The 19,551-nt window shown below is 43.4% G+C and overlaps 1 protein-coding gene across 6 annotated transcripts in view; it reads left to right on the forward strand.

Annotated features, from left to right (window-relative positions):
* Nucleotides 1–19,551, forward strand: part of CRHR2 (corticotropin releasing hormone receptor 2) — a 202,206-nt gene that overhangs the window by 93,048 nt on the left and 89,607 nt on the right. The gene's annotated exons all lie outside the window — the stretch shown is intronic.

Genomic DNA, 19,551 nt, shown 5'->3' on the forward strand with positions numbered 1-19,551 from the left:
ACAAGAGTTGTAGAATAAACATGGCACATGAGCAGGACTGTGAATATCAAAATTCCACCTGTGTTCCTCACATTTTCTTGCTTGAGCTGCTGGTTACAGGGTTGCAGCACACTCAGTTCCACTCAAAGTAGACCCATTGAAATAAATGGGCCTAGGTTAGCCATAGGTATTCCTTTCAATGGGTCTACTCTGAGTATGTCTAGCATTGACTGCAAGTCAGAATCTCTTCCGCCTCCCCTATTTCTATCCTTCTGGCTTCTGAAAGCTCCTTAAAACATCCACCCAACACAGCCAATGGATACTGCATAGTGCATTTAGTAGAAAGGGCAATGATAGGCTAAGTTGCTGTGACATCATGGAATGTTTGCAGTGGAATGGTCTATGCAGATCAGCTGGGAGGGGCCTTAAGTGTGTATAGTATTGCAAAGTCACACTCTTCTTTCCCTCGCTTTTTTTACTGACACAGTTTCAGATCTCATTACAGATCACAGCAAAAATCCAATGGATTTAGGATTTAGGCCATTGTTTGGGAATAGGAATGAGAGGATCTGCCAATTTAAGTTTCAGTTTCTCATTTTTTCCCAGTCTTTTCATTTCTCCATATTTACACATCAGTTTGCAGTTTGTTTCTTATCTAAGGTCCTCATGAAAATTCATCAGCGTTGTTTTGATTTATTATCCGTCCTTCAGCATAAAGGTCCTAGGGCAGGTCATAACAATTCAAAATGCAAAAATTAAAAGCAGTTCAAACGAGTTGCAATCACATAATATGCAAATGTTTCTATGCTCTTTTTGCCTAATACGACATGTTTGCAAAGCAATTGTTCTTCTAAAAGGCATTTTCGTATGGGAAAATTTTGCCAACATCTACACTGTTGCACACTTAACACCTAGTATGTTCAGATTTGTACACACGGGGTGAGCTCCCATTGTTCGGTTGCGGCTCCTGTCAACCTAGCAGTTCAAAAGCACGAAGTGCAAGGAGATAAATAGGTACCGCTCCAGTGGGAAGGTAAACGGCGTTTCCATGCGCTGCTCTGGTTCACCAGAAGCGGTTTAGTCATGCTGGCCACATGACCTGGAAGCTGTACACCGGCTCCCTCGGCCAGTAAAGCGAGATGAGCGCTGCAACCCCAGAGTCGGCCACGACTGGACCTAATGGTCCTTTACCTTTACCTTTAACGCTTGTTATGTGCAGATATTTTTACACATTATTTGGCTGGAGAACTGCAATGCCAAATTCAATGCAAATTTTGAGGTTCATGCATTTTCAGAAGTGCAAATTCAGTAGGTTCACCTTTAAACATGGACTGAATCAAATGTCTCCTCCATCCCTAGTTCACAGTAAGTTTTGCCATCTCATTTCCTTTCCTTCCACAGTGGAAACCAATTTATTGCTCATGCATTCATACAGCTTATGACTCCAATTTCCAGCTACAATCAGGCACTCTGAACAATCCACAGTACAGTAAAAGTTAAATCAAAATGTACAATATACAGCACCATCAAAGGAATAAAAAGGGGCCCTCAGTTAATGATCTTTGAGAGCGATATCTGCATCCTCATTAGAGACATTGTTATCGTTTTACTTCGTTAGACTCCCCGCCACCTCTTGGTTTTGTTTCTTTTCATTTCCAGATGTTGCTTTAAAAAAAAAAAAAAAAACCGTGGAGAACACGGCAATAATTGCACAGCAGAAATGGAATCAACAAAATTACTATGGAAACAAGTGCCAAACGTGAAGCACTGAGAGGGAAAGAAACCTTTCGCATTCTGTTTCATTAATGGGGAATATGGGGTACTATCTTGGCACATTTCCAAGGAAAAGGCTTAGAATTCGGGACAGGGAGAATTTTGATTCAATTTGCATTGAAAGGTGAACCTAACAGATAGGCATTTCCTGATAGGCACAAAACCCAGCCAAGGCATCCTTCATAATTTGTACATCCCTGAATTTTGCAATCCAAGTCTCCAGCCAAGGACTGTAAAATAAATTCACAGTCCAGTTTCTGGCAATCACGATCACGCTGTGACATTCATAGAATCATAGGACGGTAGAGTTTGAAGGGACTTCAAACCCCTGTAATGCAGGCATCTCAATACATGGGTCCCCCATCCAATTTGAAACCAGTCTGGACCCTGCTTAGCTTTGCAAATGAGCTAGCAGCTTTATTGCTCATGTCCTGCTTCCCACTGTCATCTGGTTGGCCACAGTGAGGATGCTCAGCTAGATGTGCATTTGGCTGATTGAGCATGAACTTAGCCTACTTCACTTACTAGTGTTTATGGGTAACAATTTCGCTGTTTCCCTTCTATTCTGCTATATTGTAATAGATGGGCTTGGGAATTTTTAATAGACAGGTGGAATGCAGCCATCTAAAATAATAACTTTTGCACTCCTGCCTGGGGTTTGGGACGTTCATAAAATTGGCCGGAGATTCTCAAGGTTCAAGAGTTTGGGAGTATTCTCTGCAACCTGCATCGTTCAAGCAACCTCTGATTTGCGTGGACAGGTGGATTCAGTCCCCCAAACCCTGGGCGGCCCCCGTGTGGAATAACGACTCAAGACAATGTGCTATGGGATTGAAATTGGCCTCAACTTTATTATGTTTCAGATGTGGGTAGACCTTGGCTCAGGCATTGGGCGTTTATCCCTCCCAGTCCCCCGCCGGGGATCTGGGGAACATCAGGGTTATCCAGTGCGTGGGGATTGGGCTGGCTCTGGAGAATATATTTTCAAGTAGAGAGAGCCCACCCCCATTATGCCGCCATCGCAGGGGAGAGCAATGACAACCTCTAGGCGTACGGCCAGAGCCTCCCCTCAAATAACCCCTTTAATGGGGAATCCTGGTATCGCCACTGAAAAGAGGAGGCCCTTCCCCCATTTAGGGAGGATAGACTAAAGGATTCTGCCCAAGGCCTGATACCGCCAAAGCTGTGACGTTTTGCTACGGGAAAGGCAAACCTGCCAATGCAGGAGAATTCCTTTCCGGCCCTTCAGCAACGACCTTGATGTAGCAGCGCTCGCGTACCTGTGGAGAAAAGGTTAACCTGAAGAAGAAGTCTTAACTGAGGGTGGGTAGGGTGGGAGAAGCTCTGTAGCCAACTGACGATTCCCAGGTAAGATCCTCGCCCTATTGTGTAGGCAGGTGGTCCCTCCCCCTACCTGGCCTGATCACCTTGGCAACGCCTCCCCAGGCGGGATTGGGCAAGTGGCTGGGGTAGGCAGAGACCTCCAGGTATCCCACCTGGGGAAGGCAAAGCCAAGCCTGTGCTAATGATGCCGCATAGGGTCCAGGGGGTTGCGTGCGACCACGAAGGGCACTCCCCGTTTAATGTGGGGAGCGGTCATTCCTTTTCAAATAGAAACTCTTTCTTAACTATCGGCTCCTCTTGAAAACATAGACAGTTGATGGGATAAAGGTTGGTTCTGTAGACATTGGTGTTCCACTGGTACCCAGTTTGGAACTCTGCCTCTGAGTCTTTCCTAGTCCCCATTTATTACTTTAGCAATTACCGCCATAGAGGCCTTGCTTACTAATGGACTGTCTGGCTGAGTCCTTGCCCACGCGTTGCATCCATCCTAAGAAGAAGCCATACACCTTGAGTGTTAATGGCAAAGTTATTGCAGGTGCTGAAAGCATTCTGGTCAGTTACACAAGTCCAGGAAAGATGCCTAACTGTAAATCCATCCATTTTGCACTTTGAGGCTCCATTTGGAAGGTACGCTTCTTACCAAATACAACCACCTCTTGGCTTCAAAGATGCTCTGTCTAGAAAGATCACGTCTTCTTAAAAATTGCTCAATCTAAGCCGGCTAGCTTCCCAGGAGAATATCATTATTTCTGTATTTCAAACAAGCTCGCCACTGATGTATCTTCTGCATCTAATGATATGCCCCCAACCATTGATTTTATTTTTTTGCAATTTGTTCTAGCACTGATTTGTCCAACAGACCAGAACTCCTTGGAGAAGGAAGGCTGCCAATGTATATAGATACAGATTGAAAAATGAATGGAAATGAGGGGTGTGCAGAGGTCATAGCAGTTTTTCTAGAGAAAAGAGGGGGTGCTGCTTCTGATAGGAAGATTGATTGATTGATTGATTGATTGATTGATTGATTTAATGAAATTTATCCACCACTTGAGAGGACACGGGTGATGCTGTGGGTTAAATCACAGAGCCTAGGACTTGCTGATCAGAAGGTTGGTGGTTCAAATCCCCGCAACGGTGTGAGCTCCTGTTGCTCGGTCCCTGCTCCTGCCAACCTAGCAGTTCAAAAGCACGTCAAAGTGCAAGTAGATAAATAGGTACCGCTCTGGCAGGAAGGTAAATGGTGTTTCCATGTGCTGCTCTGGTTCGCCAGAAGTGGCTTAATCATGCTGGCAACATGACCTGGAAGCTGTACACCGGCTCCCTTGACCAGTAAAGCAAGATGAGCACCGCAACTCCAGAGTAGGACGCGACTGGACCTAATGGTCAGGGGTCCCTTTACCTTTACCTATCCACCACTTGATTGTAAGAGAGAGAGAGAGAGAGAGAGAGAGAGAGAGACCTCAAAGTGGTTTAGAAAGAGAATAAAGCAATAAAATTATCGGTAAAAACAACTCTTTAAAACGTTCAAAAGTTAAAATCAGCATTAAACTGAAAACATATTACAACATGTTATCAACATTCTACATGCCTGTGTAGGCTTGTCTAAACAAAAACCTTTTTTTAGCAGGCTATGAAAAGAGTATAGTGAAGATGCTTGCCTGATGTCCATAAGCAGGGAATTCCAGTGCATAGGTGCTGCTACACTAAAAGACTGATATTATTATTATTATTATTATTATTATTATTATTATTATAATTATTATTTGTATAGTGCTCCATACCTGCAGGTTTCACAGGAAAAATGATCACACATTTCAGTGGTATCTTGGTTCTCAAACGCCTTGCTTCTCAAACGCCGAAAAACTGGAAGTGAGTGTTCTGGTTTTCAAATGTTTTTTGGAAGCTGAACATCTGATGTGGATGTCAGCTATTGTTTCTGGAGCATCTGAACCAAACAGGAGCTGCGCCTAGGTTTTCGATCATTTTGGAAGTCAAACTGATTTCCGGAATGGATTAAGTTTGGCGCTTTTGTTTTTGCTATTTATTTTTGCGTTTTTGTGGCATTTTCGGTTACTTTGTTTTTGGGACTGTGTGGGACACAGTTCAGCCACTGGTTGATTGATTGTGTGACTGCGGAAATGGATAAAAGTCCCCCATTGCAGGTAAGAAAAAAAAGGAATTTTAGTTTTGATCATCTACAATACTGTCTTATTTCTTTTATAGTACAGTACATTGATTATTTCTTTCATTTTATGGATCAATGGTCTCAGTAGATAGTACAATTCATGTTAAATTGCTGTTTTAGGGGTTGTTTTTAAAAGTCTGGAACAGACAAATCCATTTTGCATTACTTTCTATGCAAAGAGGCCATACTAGATCCCTGGCCAAAAAAGGTTCTGTCCCTTTAAAAGGGGTGGAGGAGCTAACTCCCATCAGATGTCAAGGAAACAAACAACTATCTGACTTTTAGAAGACATCTGAAGGCAGCCTTGTTTAGGAAAGTTTTTAATGTTTGATTCTATTTTCAATATTTCGTTGGGAGCCATCCAGAGTGGCTGGGGAAACCCAGCCACATGGGGGTGGGGTATAAGTAAATTATTATTGTTATTATTGTTGTTGTTGTTATTATTATTATTGCCTAGAAGGAACTATGGTCCTACTTACCTTTTGTCTGGATTTTCTTTTTCTTTTTTTGATACAATTTATTAATTTTATGATAACAAAAAACCAAAAAAAAACAACAAACACACCCCAAAACATTTCAAGCAAATATTTAACCCATAAGACTTAATTGACTTCCCTCCATTCTCCCTCCTAGTTCCATTATTTTATACTGTCCATATAATCTTATATTCTTAACCGTCCAATTTTAAAGCCTCATTCATCTTGCTACAAGTGACTTTTGGAAGTTCAACTAACATAGAAACTTATACACAAAGCTTACATAATATGCAATAACATTTCTCATTTATTTATTTTTAAATATCAACGTCCTTTTTCTTCCTTGGATTTCAAATGATCTAATATGTCCTGCATAGTTCAGTATTTTGTTTTGCCGGTCTTCTTTGTCTTCTTTGGCAGTGGCTTCTTCCTTCTGTAAAGATAGGCTGGTCTTGACCTGGCATCCACAGTCAAATATAGAGGCCAAGTCTATAAGTCCATCAAATCCTGTACATCTCAGTGTCATAACTTTTTCTGGAGCAACAGTAAACTGCTTTGTGTGTCTACCAGCTAAGCTTCGCTTGGAGCTCTCCAGGGTGCTAATATGCGTCCTGCTCATTTAACTTATGAACCTCTGCTTCCTCTAAACTTGCTCAGCTCAAACCTGATCTCTGCTAAACTTGACATTCTTTACTGGATCCTCACCTGGGACTTGCAGCGCATGATCTTGGGCCCTGGAATCTGTGCCTATATCCCCCCACCCCGCCTGCCCGAATACATAAGGCTAAAACCTTATCCCCCTGGCCAGCAGCGCCACCTGGGGCAGACAAGAAGGTTTGCCAATACAGTGGTACCTCTGGTTAAGAACTTAATTCATTCTGGAGGTCCGTTCTTAACCTGAAACTGTTCTTAACCTGAGGTACCACTTTAGCTAATGGGGCCTCCTGCTGCTGCCGCGCCACCACCACACAATTTCTGTTCTCATCGTAAAGCAAAGTTCTTAACCCAAGGTACTATTTTTGGGTTAGCAGAGGCTGTAACCTGAAGCGTCTGTAACCTGAAGTGTCTGTAACCTGAAGCGTCTGTAACCTGAGGTACCACTGTATATTCTTACTGTTTTCCAGTGAATGCGGTCAGAATTCTCCCTGCAGTTGAGAACCTTGATTGCTCCTGCTTGCAAGGAGTAAAGGGTAAAGGGACCCCTGACCATTAGGTCCAGTCGTGGCCGACTCTGGGGTCGCGGCACTCATCTTGCTTTATTGGCTGAGGGAGCTGGCGTACAGCTTCCGGGTCATGTGGCCAGCATGACTAAGCCGCTTCTGGCGAACCAGAGCAGTGCACAGAAACGCTGTTGACCTTCCTGCCAGAACGTTACCTATTTATCTACTTGCACTTTGACGTGCTTTTGAACTGCTAGGTTGGCAGGAGCAGGGACCAAGCAATGGGAGCTCACACCGTTGCAGGGATTCGAACCGCCGACCTTCTGATCGGCAAGTCCTAGGCTCTGTGGTTTAACCCACAGCGCCACCCACGTTGCTTGCAAGGAGTATTCTGTGTTAAATGAATGTGTTTAGAATTCCCCTCAGTTATTTTGATTTCTTATTCTTCTGGTAAGTTTTGCCATTTCTGCATATTCCATAAGTTTTTGTATCCATTCTTCCTTTACTGGGACTTCTGCTTCTTTACATTTTGGGGCGAGTAACATTCTTGCCGCTGTAGTAGCATACATTAATAAGTTTCTATACATTTTAGGTAGTTCTGTCCCTATAATTCCATAAATATATTTTTTTATAAAAGAATGGAAATGGTTTATTGAGTATTTACAAATAAATTATGAACAGATAAAAACATTGGCTGTAAAAACCTGCAGTTTTATAAGAGTATATATTTAAATAAGATGAATAAATGAGCTAATTAAGTTAATTTGGATATGCAGAAGATATTCAAAACAGATTAAAGGAACTGCAGAAAGAGGGGGGTGGAAGTCAAGTTCTGAAATGTCAAAATGAATGTAAAATGTAAAATTAGTGAAATGTATAAAATAGTGAAATGTATAAACTTGAAAAGAATGAATGAATGAATGAATGAATGAAGGGGGGGGGAGAATAGAATTCCCCTCGGTGCCCAAAGATTGAGAGAGGAGCTGGGATGCGTGAGGACTTCAGGGATAGGGTTTGATCCATGCCCCTTCCCACTTTAAACCCACATGTAGCAGGGATGCGGGTGGCACTGTGGGTTAAACCAATCAGAAGGTCAGTGGTTCGAATCCCTGCGATGGGGTGAGCTCCCGTTGCTCGGTCCCTGCTCCTCCCAACCTAGCAGTTCGAAAGCACATCAAAGTGCAAGTAGATAAATAGGTACCGCTCCTGCGGGAAGGTAAACGGCGTTTCCGTGCACTGCTCTGGTTTGCCAGAAGCGGCTTAGTCATGCTGGCCACATGACCTGGAAGCTGTATGCAGGCTCCCTCGGCCAATAAAGCGACATGAGCACCGCAACCCCAGAGTCAGCCATGACTGGACCTAATGGTCAGGGGTCCCTTTACCTTTAGCAAGCTTGAAGGTGACTAAAATTAAACACCAGGTTTAATCATGCCAAGCATTGTATCGAGTTATCAAATGCAAATTCAGTACACACCGTTATAGCCAGCTGGTAGCATACTGAGAAAACAAGGAAAAAACTGTGAATTCTCTTTGCCCTTCCAATCGCCCCCATCGGAATTGTATACAGCCGGATGTGCAGAGATTATGCAAAGGATGCCCATTTGCATACATTGAATCATTTAGGCTGCATCAGCTAGTCAGTGGGGAGTACTAAGGCAGTATGTGGGGCACAGAATCCCCCAAACCAGTGGGAATCCTGGCATAACTGCCCGAGCTCAGATTATGGGACTTGACACAGCCTTGCCCCTCAGATGGAACTGTTCCAAAGCCTATTACAAAAGAGGTGAGTCATTTAAACTGGTTTTATTGCCGCGACGCTTAAGACTAGGGCCTGATTTATAGACAACTCGGGCTGTCAGAGAGACATTAAGTCCCTGAATTTGCTCTTGCTGTTGAATAAAATGTACATCATAAAGCGCAGCTCACAAAGGGAGCTGATTTAATTCTTCTCTTTCTTATATTGTCGCCGAATGTGCTGACAGAACACTCTGTGCTGCATAGAGCAAATAATTAGGGATGTATAGAATTTCGGGAGGAGATCAAAACCTCTCCCTCCTTCTGAATGCCTTTGAATTCCTAGGAAGAACATTTATGCTTGAACACTATCTTCTACCACTCCATCTTCCCACCTTTGTTGGACTCTGCAGACATTATTTTATTTTGGAAAAACAGTCGCACTGAAAATGTGTGCATGGATGTGGTACGGTGGACAGAGTCACCGTCACTGGGTGGTGACATGAGAATGCGCAGTGTGGGGAGATGATATTGTTCACTGCCATGCCGGACGTAGGTGACTACTGTTAATGACTTGATGTCGTTAAACTACAGAATTCACTCCCACAAGCTATAATTATGGCCACCAACTCTGTTGGCTTTAAAAGAGGGTTTTATAAATTCATGGAGGGTGAGGCTGTTGATAGCTATCGATGGCTATTGATGTCTCTGAATACTGGTGCTGTTGTCCTTGGGTATTGCTTGCCAATGAACATCTGTTTGAGTGCCTGGAGACAGTTGGAGGATGGATGGTGGCTAACGGATTGAGGTTGAATCCTGACAAGACAGAAGTAGGCTGGTGGGTGGACTAGATGATCCTGTGTGAGTGTCTAGAAGCAGTTGGAGGATGGGTGGTGGCTAACGGATAGAGGTTGAATCATCACAAGACAGAAGTACTTTTCTTGAGGGACAGGGGCAGGCAAGTGTGGAGGACTCCCTGGTCCTGAATGGGGTAACTGTGCCCCTGAAGGACCAGGTGTGCAGCCTGGGAGTCATTTTGGACTCACAACTGTCCATGGAGGCGCAGGTCAATTCTGTGTCTAGGGCAGCTGTCTATCAGCTGCGTCTGGTACACAGGCTGAGACCCTACCTGCCTGCAGACAGTCTCACCAGAGTGGTGCATGGTCTGGTTATCTCCCGCTTGGACTACTGCAACGTACTGTACGTGGGGCTACCTTTGAAGGTGACACGGAAACTACAACTAATCCAGAATGCGACAGCCAGAGTGGTGACTGTGATTGCCACTGAGACCATATATCACCGGTCCTGAAAGACCTACATTGGCTCCCAGTACATTTCCAAGCACAATTCAAAGTGTTGCTGCTGACCTTTAAAGCCCTAAACAGCCTCGGCTCACTATACCTGTCTCCACATCCATCGTTCAGCCCGTACACCGAGGTCCAGCGCCGAAGGCCTTCTGGCAGTTGCCTCCCTATGAGAAGTGAAGTTACAGGGAACCAGGCAGAGAGCCTTCTCGGTATTGGCGCCCGCCCTGTGGAACGCCCTCCCATCAGATGTCAAGGAAATAAACAACTATCTGACTTTTAGAAGACACTGGGGTCTGTCGGGTGGCACCGGGGCCTGTAGGGCGGCACAATGGCTGCTGGGTGTCGGGGGTGGGCTTCTGGGCCACATGGGAGCTTGAAGGTAGCACAGCAGTTGCTATCTGACTTTTAGAATACATCTGAAGGCAGACCTGTATAGGGAAGTTTTTAATGTTTGATGTTTTATCGTGTTTTTAATATTCTGTTGGGAGCCACCCTGAGTGGCTGTGGAAACCCAGCCGAATGGGCGGGGCAGAAATATATTATTATTATTATTATTATTATTATTATTATTATTATTATTATTATTATATTTGGTTGGCCAGTGTGAGAACAGGATGCTGGAGTAGATCTTCAAATATCTCAAGGGCTGTCACATGGGAGATGGAGAAAGCTTGTCTTCTCCTGCTTTGGAGGGTAGGAGAAAACAATGGCTTCAAGAAAAGAGATTCCAACTAAACATTAGGAAGAACTTTCTGACAGTGAGAGCTGTTGGGCAGTGGAACTGTCTCCATTGGGAGGTTACAAACTCTCCTTCCTTGGAGGTTTTTAAGCAGATGTTGAATGGCAATCTGGCATGGATGATCTAGTTGAGATTCCTGAATTTCAGGGAGTTGGACTACAAAACCCTTGGGGTCATGTCCAATTCTACAATCCTGTGATTCTCAGATACTAGATGGGTTCTTCCTATATTCCTACCCCTTAGAAGCCACAGTGTTACTGTGTTGGAGAAATTTATAAGGGGTTCCTATGCTGGAGGTATTCCTCCCCCCCCCAAAAAAAAAACCCCAAAGAAAAAGATACAGACTCTAAGTGTAAAGATAGGCCTTTATTGAGAAGCAAATGTGCGTAGGGACAGCCTTAAAACTAAGGAGAAGGCTGCAAAGAATCACATCCAAAGCAAAGTTTTCATACACTCCCAGATTACACACATGATTTCTATTCACCAGTCAAAGGATCACAGCAATCTTAATAATTGGAACCCAGTGTCATCATCCTGAACCAATCACAATCAGTTGGCTCTTCAGATCAGCCCTCATCATAATATTATATGATTACATACAATCATTTTTCAATGTCTTTCTTTATTAAGACTTTGACTAATTTTCCTATTTATTAAATGCCTTCCAAATGCCTTTCATCTATCTACAAAACAATGGAAGATTAATCACAATTGCCATGCTGAGCCCTTTCTCTTTTCGTGTATACAATGGCCACCATAGATTCTAAAAGTTGTGTGTGTGTGTGTGTGTGTGTTTGTGTTTTCTGGAACGGATATTCACTGCATACAGTGCTAGTTCTGTACTGTATAAAGGAAGGAAGGCAAAGGCCTTTTCATTTTAGCTAGGACATAAACTCAAAAGAAAATGGGATCATCAAAAGGATACAGTGTCTTGTGAAATCATCATTTTCTCTGTCAGCTGCAGCCTGGAACCCAAACACTGCAACCCCGGAAGTAAGTGTTCCAGTTTGCTAACTTTTTTCAGAAGCCAAACGTGCTCTTCCAATTTGAGTGCCACACTTCCATTTTGAGTGCTGCGCTGAGGTCTGTCTGTTTTTGCTATTTATTTTGCGTTTTTGTTTTTGGGGCTCCTTCAACTGTTCCTCATATGGCTTGGTTTCCAGACCAGTCATCCTCCAGAGTTCATGTTCCACAGGACCCTGACTCTCCAAGGTCTCTGTGTCTTCCTCTAGTTACCCGAGATCCTAAAACCAAAGATGCTGGGACCTTTGTTGAGCAAACATGTGCTTGACCAGTGAGCTAGGGGCCCTCCTCATAGATAGCATCCAACAGTTCCCCAGAAGGAGTTTCTTCCAGGGGAGGCAAAGGAAGGAAGCCTTTGGTACAACCCTGTAATCCAATCACACACCCCCCGTGGCTTCTTTCATCTCAGGTCACTATTCTTGCTTTCCTGAACCATCAAAGCTTTACCTTCTCAGCTCCATCAGATGTCAGTTGATCATAACCAAAGCGAATATATAGTCAACTCTTCTAATAGTGCCTTGAATTCAGTTGTTTTTTTTTTAAAATATTTTTATTGGATTTTCAAAATTTTTTTTAAACAAACACAAACATATATCATAAACACAAAACACAAAACAGAATATCTGTAGTTTCATACCCTTACAATCATTACCCTCTTTCAGTGACTTCCCCCCACCCCCCCCAGCCACCTTCCCATTTCATTAAATATCTCAGCAAGTTATTTGTTCAAATCTCTTAAATATTATTCATGTCTTTTCTTATAATTTATCCTTTATCCATTTTTACTTTAAATCCCATTATACATATTAAATTGTTTCTCTAAGGTCGGCCTAATTTCTCTCCCACAAATTCCTTGCTCTTTATATTAAATCAAAAAACAATAATATTTCTATTCTAAACCCCAGACTTTTACCACTCTACACTCCCCTCCCCCTCTGTCCCGGTATTTGCCCCTTCCCACATTAATATCCCAAAGGAAAAAAAAAAACAGATTTAACCCGGATTTCTCACATCAGAGGCCCTTAGGCCCCCGTTAATCACTCTCCAGCAATTTTGTTTATAGTCCTTTTTATTGATCTTCTCTTCTCGAAGGAATTCTGTCACCAGTTCCTCATATTTTTCAAACAAAAACAGTCTTTGTCCAGGATCAACAGATCTCCCATGTTGCAGCTTAAAAAAGAAGTCTCCATCATACTTATTCGTTCTTTCGTAGCTTAATGTTTCCGTTGTTCCAGGGACTTCCATCTTTCTCTCTCTTTGCAGATTTGTGATCCATTGGTTGTCTTTTTCACTTCTTTTCCTCCCAAAAGTTACAGATATTTGATTGCTCTCTTCCTCCTGAACTCCTTCTTCTTTTTCTTCTTTTTCCCCCAGTTCTGAAGTTGTCTCTTTTTCTGCAGCTGCAGATTCTTTTTCCATCCGGTTAGCTCCACCAACAGATTTGTTTAGTTTAAGATTGAAGGTCATCAGTTGATCTCTCATGGCTAAGCTCTGCTCTTGCAGAGCTCCCACCAGGGAAAACATTTTTTTTATCTCTGCCAGTAGTTTTCCTTCCGCAGCCATTGCAATGTCTTTAGTTCCCTCCAGGGGGATTTCCATCATAGTTCTTTTCCAACAGTTCGTTACTTTGTTATTCAGAATTAGTTTGTTTCCAGTCAATTTAATGTAACACTTTTAGTCCCAACAATATAGTTATAACACAGTTTTAACTCAATTTCCAAGCTGACGTCCGTTTGACAGCTCTTTTGACAGCTGTCAAACACCTTGTTTTTTCTCTCGGGTTCCCAAGCAGGGCACTGCCCGGGTTCGGGGCGGGGTCCGCCAAAAGCAAAACCTCTGGGATTCCCCTCTCTTCACTCCAGCACAAGTAACTTTTTCAACCAATTTATGAAAGTGTTCTTTCTCCTTTCAACACCAGAGTCTTTCCGACTTAGTGCTCCTCTCCTTGCTTTAAGTCTTTTGTGGGGGGGGGAGTGTGGACTTCCTTTTTAACACATCCCCCGCTCGTACTCAAATTCAATGATAAAACTTTTAGTGCCAAAATTTCCTTCTACTCACGAGTTGTTTTTTCAGTCCAAATTTCAGGAAGAAAGATAGCGCTCTCCGGTCATGGCTCGCGGCTTCGCTCCGCCAAGGCAGCGATCGACTCTCAGCTCCACGCCACTCTCCGGTCCCCTCCGTAGCCTTTAAAAAGGCTCTTCGCGGGTCGGGGAGGGCGCTTAAGGTGCCCACCGAGTCTCCATGTCCGCAGGCTTCAGCGCCTGCGGTTTCTAAGGGTCCCCGTGTCGCCGGCACGGCAAGACCCGTCCTTAGCGGAGCCGATTCCCTCCAGAGCTCGGAGGGAATCCGCCATTACCCGTTCGCGCTATCCCGGAAGCCCAGTGCCTTGAATTCAGTTGTTGCCATTCTGATAGCCAATGCCAGTGTCGTGTAGTGGTTAAGAGCTGTAGTCTCGTAATCTGGGGAACCGGGTTCGCCTCTCCGCTCCTCCACATGTAGCTGCTGGGTGACCTTGGGCTACTCACACTTCTTTGAAGTCTCTCAGCCCCACTCACCTCACAGAGTGTTTGTTGTGGGGGAGGAAGGGAAAGGAGAATGTTAGCCACTTTGAGACTCCTTTGGGTAGTGATAAAGCGGGATATCAAATCCAAACTATTCTTCTTCTTCTTCTACAGTTTGCATCAGCTAAGCATGTTTACTCAGAAACAAGTCTTACTGAGTTCATTGGCTTTTACTCCCAATGAAGTTTGCAGCCTCGTTATTTCATAAACAGTTGCTTCCAGTTTCTTTTTAAATTTATCCTTCCAAACATATTTTTCAGCTTGAATACTGGAGTGTTGATTGAAGTTTGTTCAGCTACAGAACTTTGCCTTCACTCACAAAGAAGTGTTCAAGGTTAAAGGATCACCTGCAACATGTTTTCTCTTTGTTGTGAACAGAGTACCGAAAATATAAACAATCCACACAAAAATTGTGGTTAGGTCACAAGCTCACCTAGATTTTGATTCTGCAGCTGTGAAGGTGTTTCAAATAACAGAGTAGTTTCAGTTTTACACTGGTGTAAAAGAACAGATGAATTCTAATCTTGGAAGAAGAGGGCATTGCATTATGATCTGCAATACTGTTTCTTCCTCTTTCAGATATGTAAATCTTCTCTTGATTCCTTTGTGGCTATATATTTATAAGTTTAGTCTTTGCTTTGCTTTCGATTTCTTTGTTCTTTAGAATTCTCTGTTGTGATTGTACTTCCCGGACCACAAATCGTTTTTTATTATTATTGCAACTTGTGCCGGGAGTATAACTGGCAGCTCTCTTGAAAAAAAACAAACCACAAAAACATAAATTTCATTATTCTGTAGAAAGTTTTGATATTTAGCAAAGTAGACGTTCAGTTGCTTTTGTTTTATATTTTGGCATCTTGCTAACAGTGAGTTTCTCCTTTTGATTGGAAAAGCTCAAGAAAATGAAAAGTGTTTTTGATTCAATTCTTCTTTGCTTTTTGCCCCTTGCTTTTTTCTTTCTTTCTGAAGTTTGAACAAAAGTTTGCCTTTGTTTCTGCAGTTATTTATATATTGAAGAGCCATGTACTCGTTCACACTTTCTGGCTTTACTAATGATATCTGCCTTCGTTAACCAAAATGGATCCCAACCAAGAAAATAATCAAAGAGAGAGGCTGATGGATTGGTGCATTAATTTCATGCTATCGGCAGGAACGGACCTTGGTAATATGCTGTCGTGTGCGAGGCGAACATTTGACACCCTCCCCACAGCACTTGCAGTGCTGGGTAAACAAGACATGTGCTTTGGGAAGAAGATGTGAGGCTCTGGCAGGGAGTGAACTTTCCAGATAGATACAGTACGACCACATTGCATGCATTTAACTTGTGCTATTTCAACCTTGTGCGGTTGAAGGCCAGCTGTTTGGAATTGTGTGTGTTAAAGCAAGCAAGGCAGAGAGGAGAGCTTAAAGAGTTTCCCAGTGTAGAAAGAGTTTTTGAGCTCTCTGACTTACCCCAGTGTGGTAAGGCCTGCTCACTGCACCAGTTCTGGGATGCTATCATTGTGGGAACGTTCAGGGAGGCAGGAGAGGATATATTGTTTATTAATATCCTTCCTAGCTTGCGCTAGCAAATTCCTTTACTTAGCAGAGCTTCACATTCCCCCTTTTAAATGCACAGCGGATAACTGGTTGCAGGCTTGTGTAAGCCTCTCACTCTTAGGTTCCTGGTAAGTTCCCTTATATCTCTCTTAAAAGAAAAAAAAACACACCTCAATCTTGTGTATATAAAAGAAGTTTACTCACATTCAGTTCACAATTGGATCCCTGAAGGTAGACTTCGATGCATGTGGATCTGTCCCATATGGGGATAATCCTAGTGTCCTCTGTTGCTGGAAGCCAACAGAACATCTCTAGCTAGCAAGCTGCTCCAACGATGGAGGAAGTCAAAGAGAGAGAGAGTGCTATGTGCCTTGTCCTTTTGTTACCTGGACAGGTAAGGTCACACCCACCTCTAGTCACATGCAAAGGAAGTATGTCCCAGCCAGGAGGAAACAGGAAGTTTTCAGCTGGCTGGACCAAACATTCCCCCACATGTCCACTCTAGGAAAACAAGGAATGTTGTACTTGACTGCTACTTATGTGCCACATCCCACAATCAAGGTACCATCCAAGTTCCTGTGGCATCTCGTGTGAGCATCCCTAGGCTTCCAGAGTTTGTTAAAACTTGCTGAGAACTGTAACTCTGTGAGGCCAGAGTTCTTTGAGGAGAAGAATCTATTGTGTGTACACAGCATCAGAGAGATGGGACCTGGGGACCTTTCCCTGATGCAAAAGCCTTACAGTTCTGCACTTTATTATTCATTAATGCTTCCCACTGAACCACACACATGGTGTGGATTACTATTCAACTGAACAATCTGAATTCCAGCAGCCCATCGTTTCTTCCCCTTCCTTCCTCTGCTTTCCAGATACACTAAGTGAACATTCTTCATTTAGAGGCAGTCCCACAGTCCTACACAGGCAAAACAATTTGATTTTTCAAAGGAGGCCAGGGATGCAGAATCTATAATATAACTTTCATCTTTAGAAAGAAAATTAGGCATGAACACTGCAGATGGAAATGTTGTTTCAGGGAGGTGTTCATTTGTCTTCAAAGCGGATTCCTTCTTTTTTTACCCCTTGCTTGATGATTAATTTCCCTTTCCCTGCAAGAGATGTTTTGTCTTCCTAGGCTTTGTTGTGGCTCTGCACCCTCCTTGAATGTCTTAACCTGGTCAGAATGTGTCCTTGAATATTATGATGGCCTGGATGGAGAGGCGTGGGCATCTAGGAACCTCTGTGTGGCTGGAATACTGCCTACAAAACAAAAATAATTGTTAAATAGGTTGTTGTGCCTACCTTTGCATCTTGCCACCACTGGCTGTGGGCCCCAGAAGGTTTCACGCTGAAAGGAAAGCTTCCCCAGCCCTCCTTTATAGAAACATGGGGCCTATCCTTAAATGTTTGCTCAGAACCCAACCTCAGAAAAGCTATTTGGTGTATTCCCAACAATAATCGCTCCCTAGCAAATAATATCTCCCAGATCAGGGTGTACATCTATTACACAGATCTTGTTTGATCAAGAGAAAAATCCACCTTCTTCTTCTTTGATGATCACCCACGACCCTGAGATTAAGAATCTTGTGCTCTGCCACTGAGCTACTTCATCTCTGCTTGGAACCCATAGCTTCTTCTTCTTTGGCGATCACTTGTAGCCAAGTAAGTTTGTCTTCCATGAACACGGTCTTAACATTGAGTACATAAGTGACTGTAGAGGCCAATTCTGGATCCACACATCCTTTCACAGTGGGGACATTGGTTTCCAGGCGAGAGTTGATCACGGTGAGGGTTTGCCAAACGTACCTTCTCCTTAGCACATTTCTCCCTTTCGTCCTGAGTTTGAGCGTCTTCAAAGCCCATGACACCTTTGGTAAAGGCTGTTCTCCAGCTGGAGTGCTTGCAGGCCAGTGTTTCCCAGTTGTCAGTGTTTATATGACATTTCTTTAGATTTGCCTTGAGAGAGTCTTAAAACCTCTTTTGTTGACCACCAGCATTACGCTTTCCATTTTTAAGTTTGGAATAGAGTAGTTGCTTTAGAAGATGATAATCAGTTATCCACACATGACCAGTCCAAATAAGTTGATGTTGAAGAATCATTGCTTCAACACTGGTGATCTTCACTTCTTCCAATACACTGGTATTAGTTCGCCTGTCTTCCCAAGTGATGTGTAAAAAATTTCAGAGACACCGTTGATGGAATCTTTCGAGGAGTTGGAGATGGTGTTTATATCAATATCCTCTAATGCAGTGTTTCCCAACCTTGTGCCTCCAGCTGTTTTTGAACTACAACTCCCATCATCCCTGACTAGCAAGACCAGTGGCAAGGGATGATGGGAATTGTAGTCCAAAAACAGCTGGAGGCACAAGGTTGGGAAACACTGCTCTAATGCTTTTTCTGACAGTTTTTGGTTTCCCCCCTTCCAACGCCTGAATCACACTGAGGCAACCCAACCAAGGCAGGAGATGATCACCAGACTTTCACATCAAATGCCATGGTTTTGATCCATACCATGAGTTGGTTGTATGGAACTCCCACTGAAATCAATGGGCCTTATCTTATGTCATAACTTATTTCAGTGGGGACTAAATTCAACTAACTTAGTTTGGATCCAACCCAATATGAACAAATAGCTGCAGGCATGCATTGAGTTTCATACTCCACAAAGTATATCTTGTGAACCACCATGAAATCTTGTGATGATGGGAAATATATAAATCTAATAAATAAAATAATAAAAAATAAAATATGGCAAGTCCTCTTGAGGGCATTGATCTGGGCTTCACAGGTGATGCATTCATAGGTATTTAAGAACCACACTTGGGGCTGGCTATAGGTTTCTAGAAGCCCTCTAGTTGGTAAAAAACCCCACAATATTTATTCATTGAAGTACATTATTAAATACATACACGCACACGCACACAGTCCTCCAGTCTTGTTTTATCGGCTCCAAACTATCTTAAACCAACAAATCAGCTAGAGAGGACCTGTGTGTAAAGGAAGGTTCTCAGCAGGCATCTACAGCACAGAATTACAGCTGCCTGTCTCATTGCCAAGGAGATGGATTTCCAGGAGGCTGGTGCAGCCATGTTGTCAAGGCCTTGTTGTCAGGAAGCACTGACCAGTCTGGCAGCACCAGCAAGGCCTCATCAACTGAACACAGGAACCAGGGGGGCATAACCGGGGTAAGATAATCTCTAAAGTGACCTAGCCTTGAGTTATTTAGGCTTTTGTAAAGGGTAAAGGGACCCCTGACCATTAGGTCCAGTCATGACCGACTCTGGGGTTGCGGCGCTCATCTCGCTTTATTGGCCGAGGGAGCTGGCGTACAGCTTCCGGGTCATGCGCCCAGCATGACTAAGCTGCTTCTGGCGAACCAGAGCAGCGCACGGAAACGCTGTTTACCTTCCCGCCGGAGCAGTACCTATTTATCTACTTGCACTTTTATGTGCTTTCAAACTGCTAGGTTTGAGCAGGGACTGAGCAACGGGAGCTCACCCCACCACAGGGATTTCAACCGCCAACCTTCTGATCGGCAAGCCCTAGGCTCTGTGGTTTAACCCACAGCACCACCCTTGGTAATAGAATATAGCCATCTTAACTAACAGCCGTGGGAAGCTTTATTTATTTATTGCATTTTACAGACCCCTATTTTCCAGGGACACTCCCGGACTTACAGAAGCCATCTTGGTTTCTGATTTGATCCCGGAATGTCCCACTTTTTCTTAGGACA

The sequence above is a fragment of the Podarcis erhardii genome, assembly GCF_964252035.2.
Source record: "Podarcis erhardii genome assembly, chromosome: 12".
NCBI classification, from domain to species: domain Eukaryota; kingdom Metazoa; phylum Chordata; class Lepidosauria; order Squamata; family Lacertidae; genus Podarcis; species Podarcis erhardii.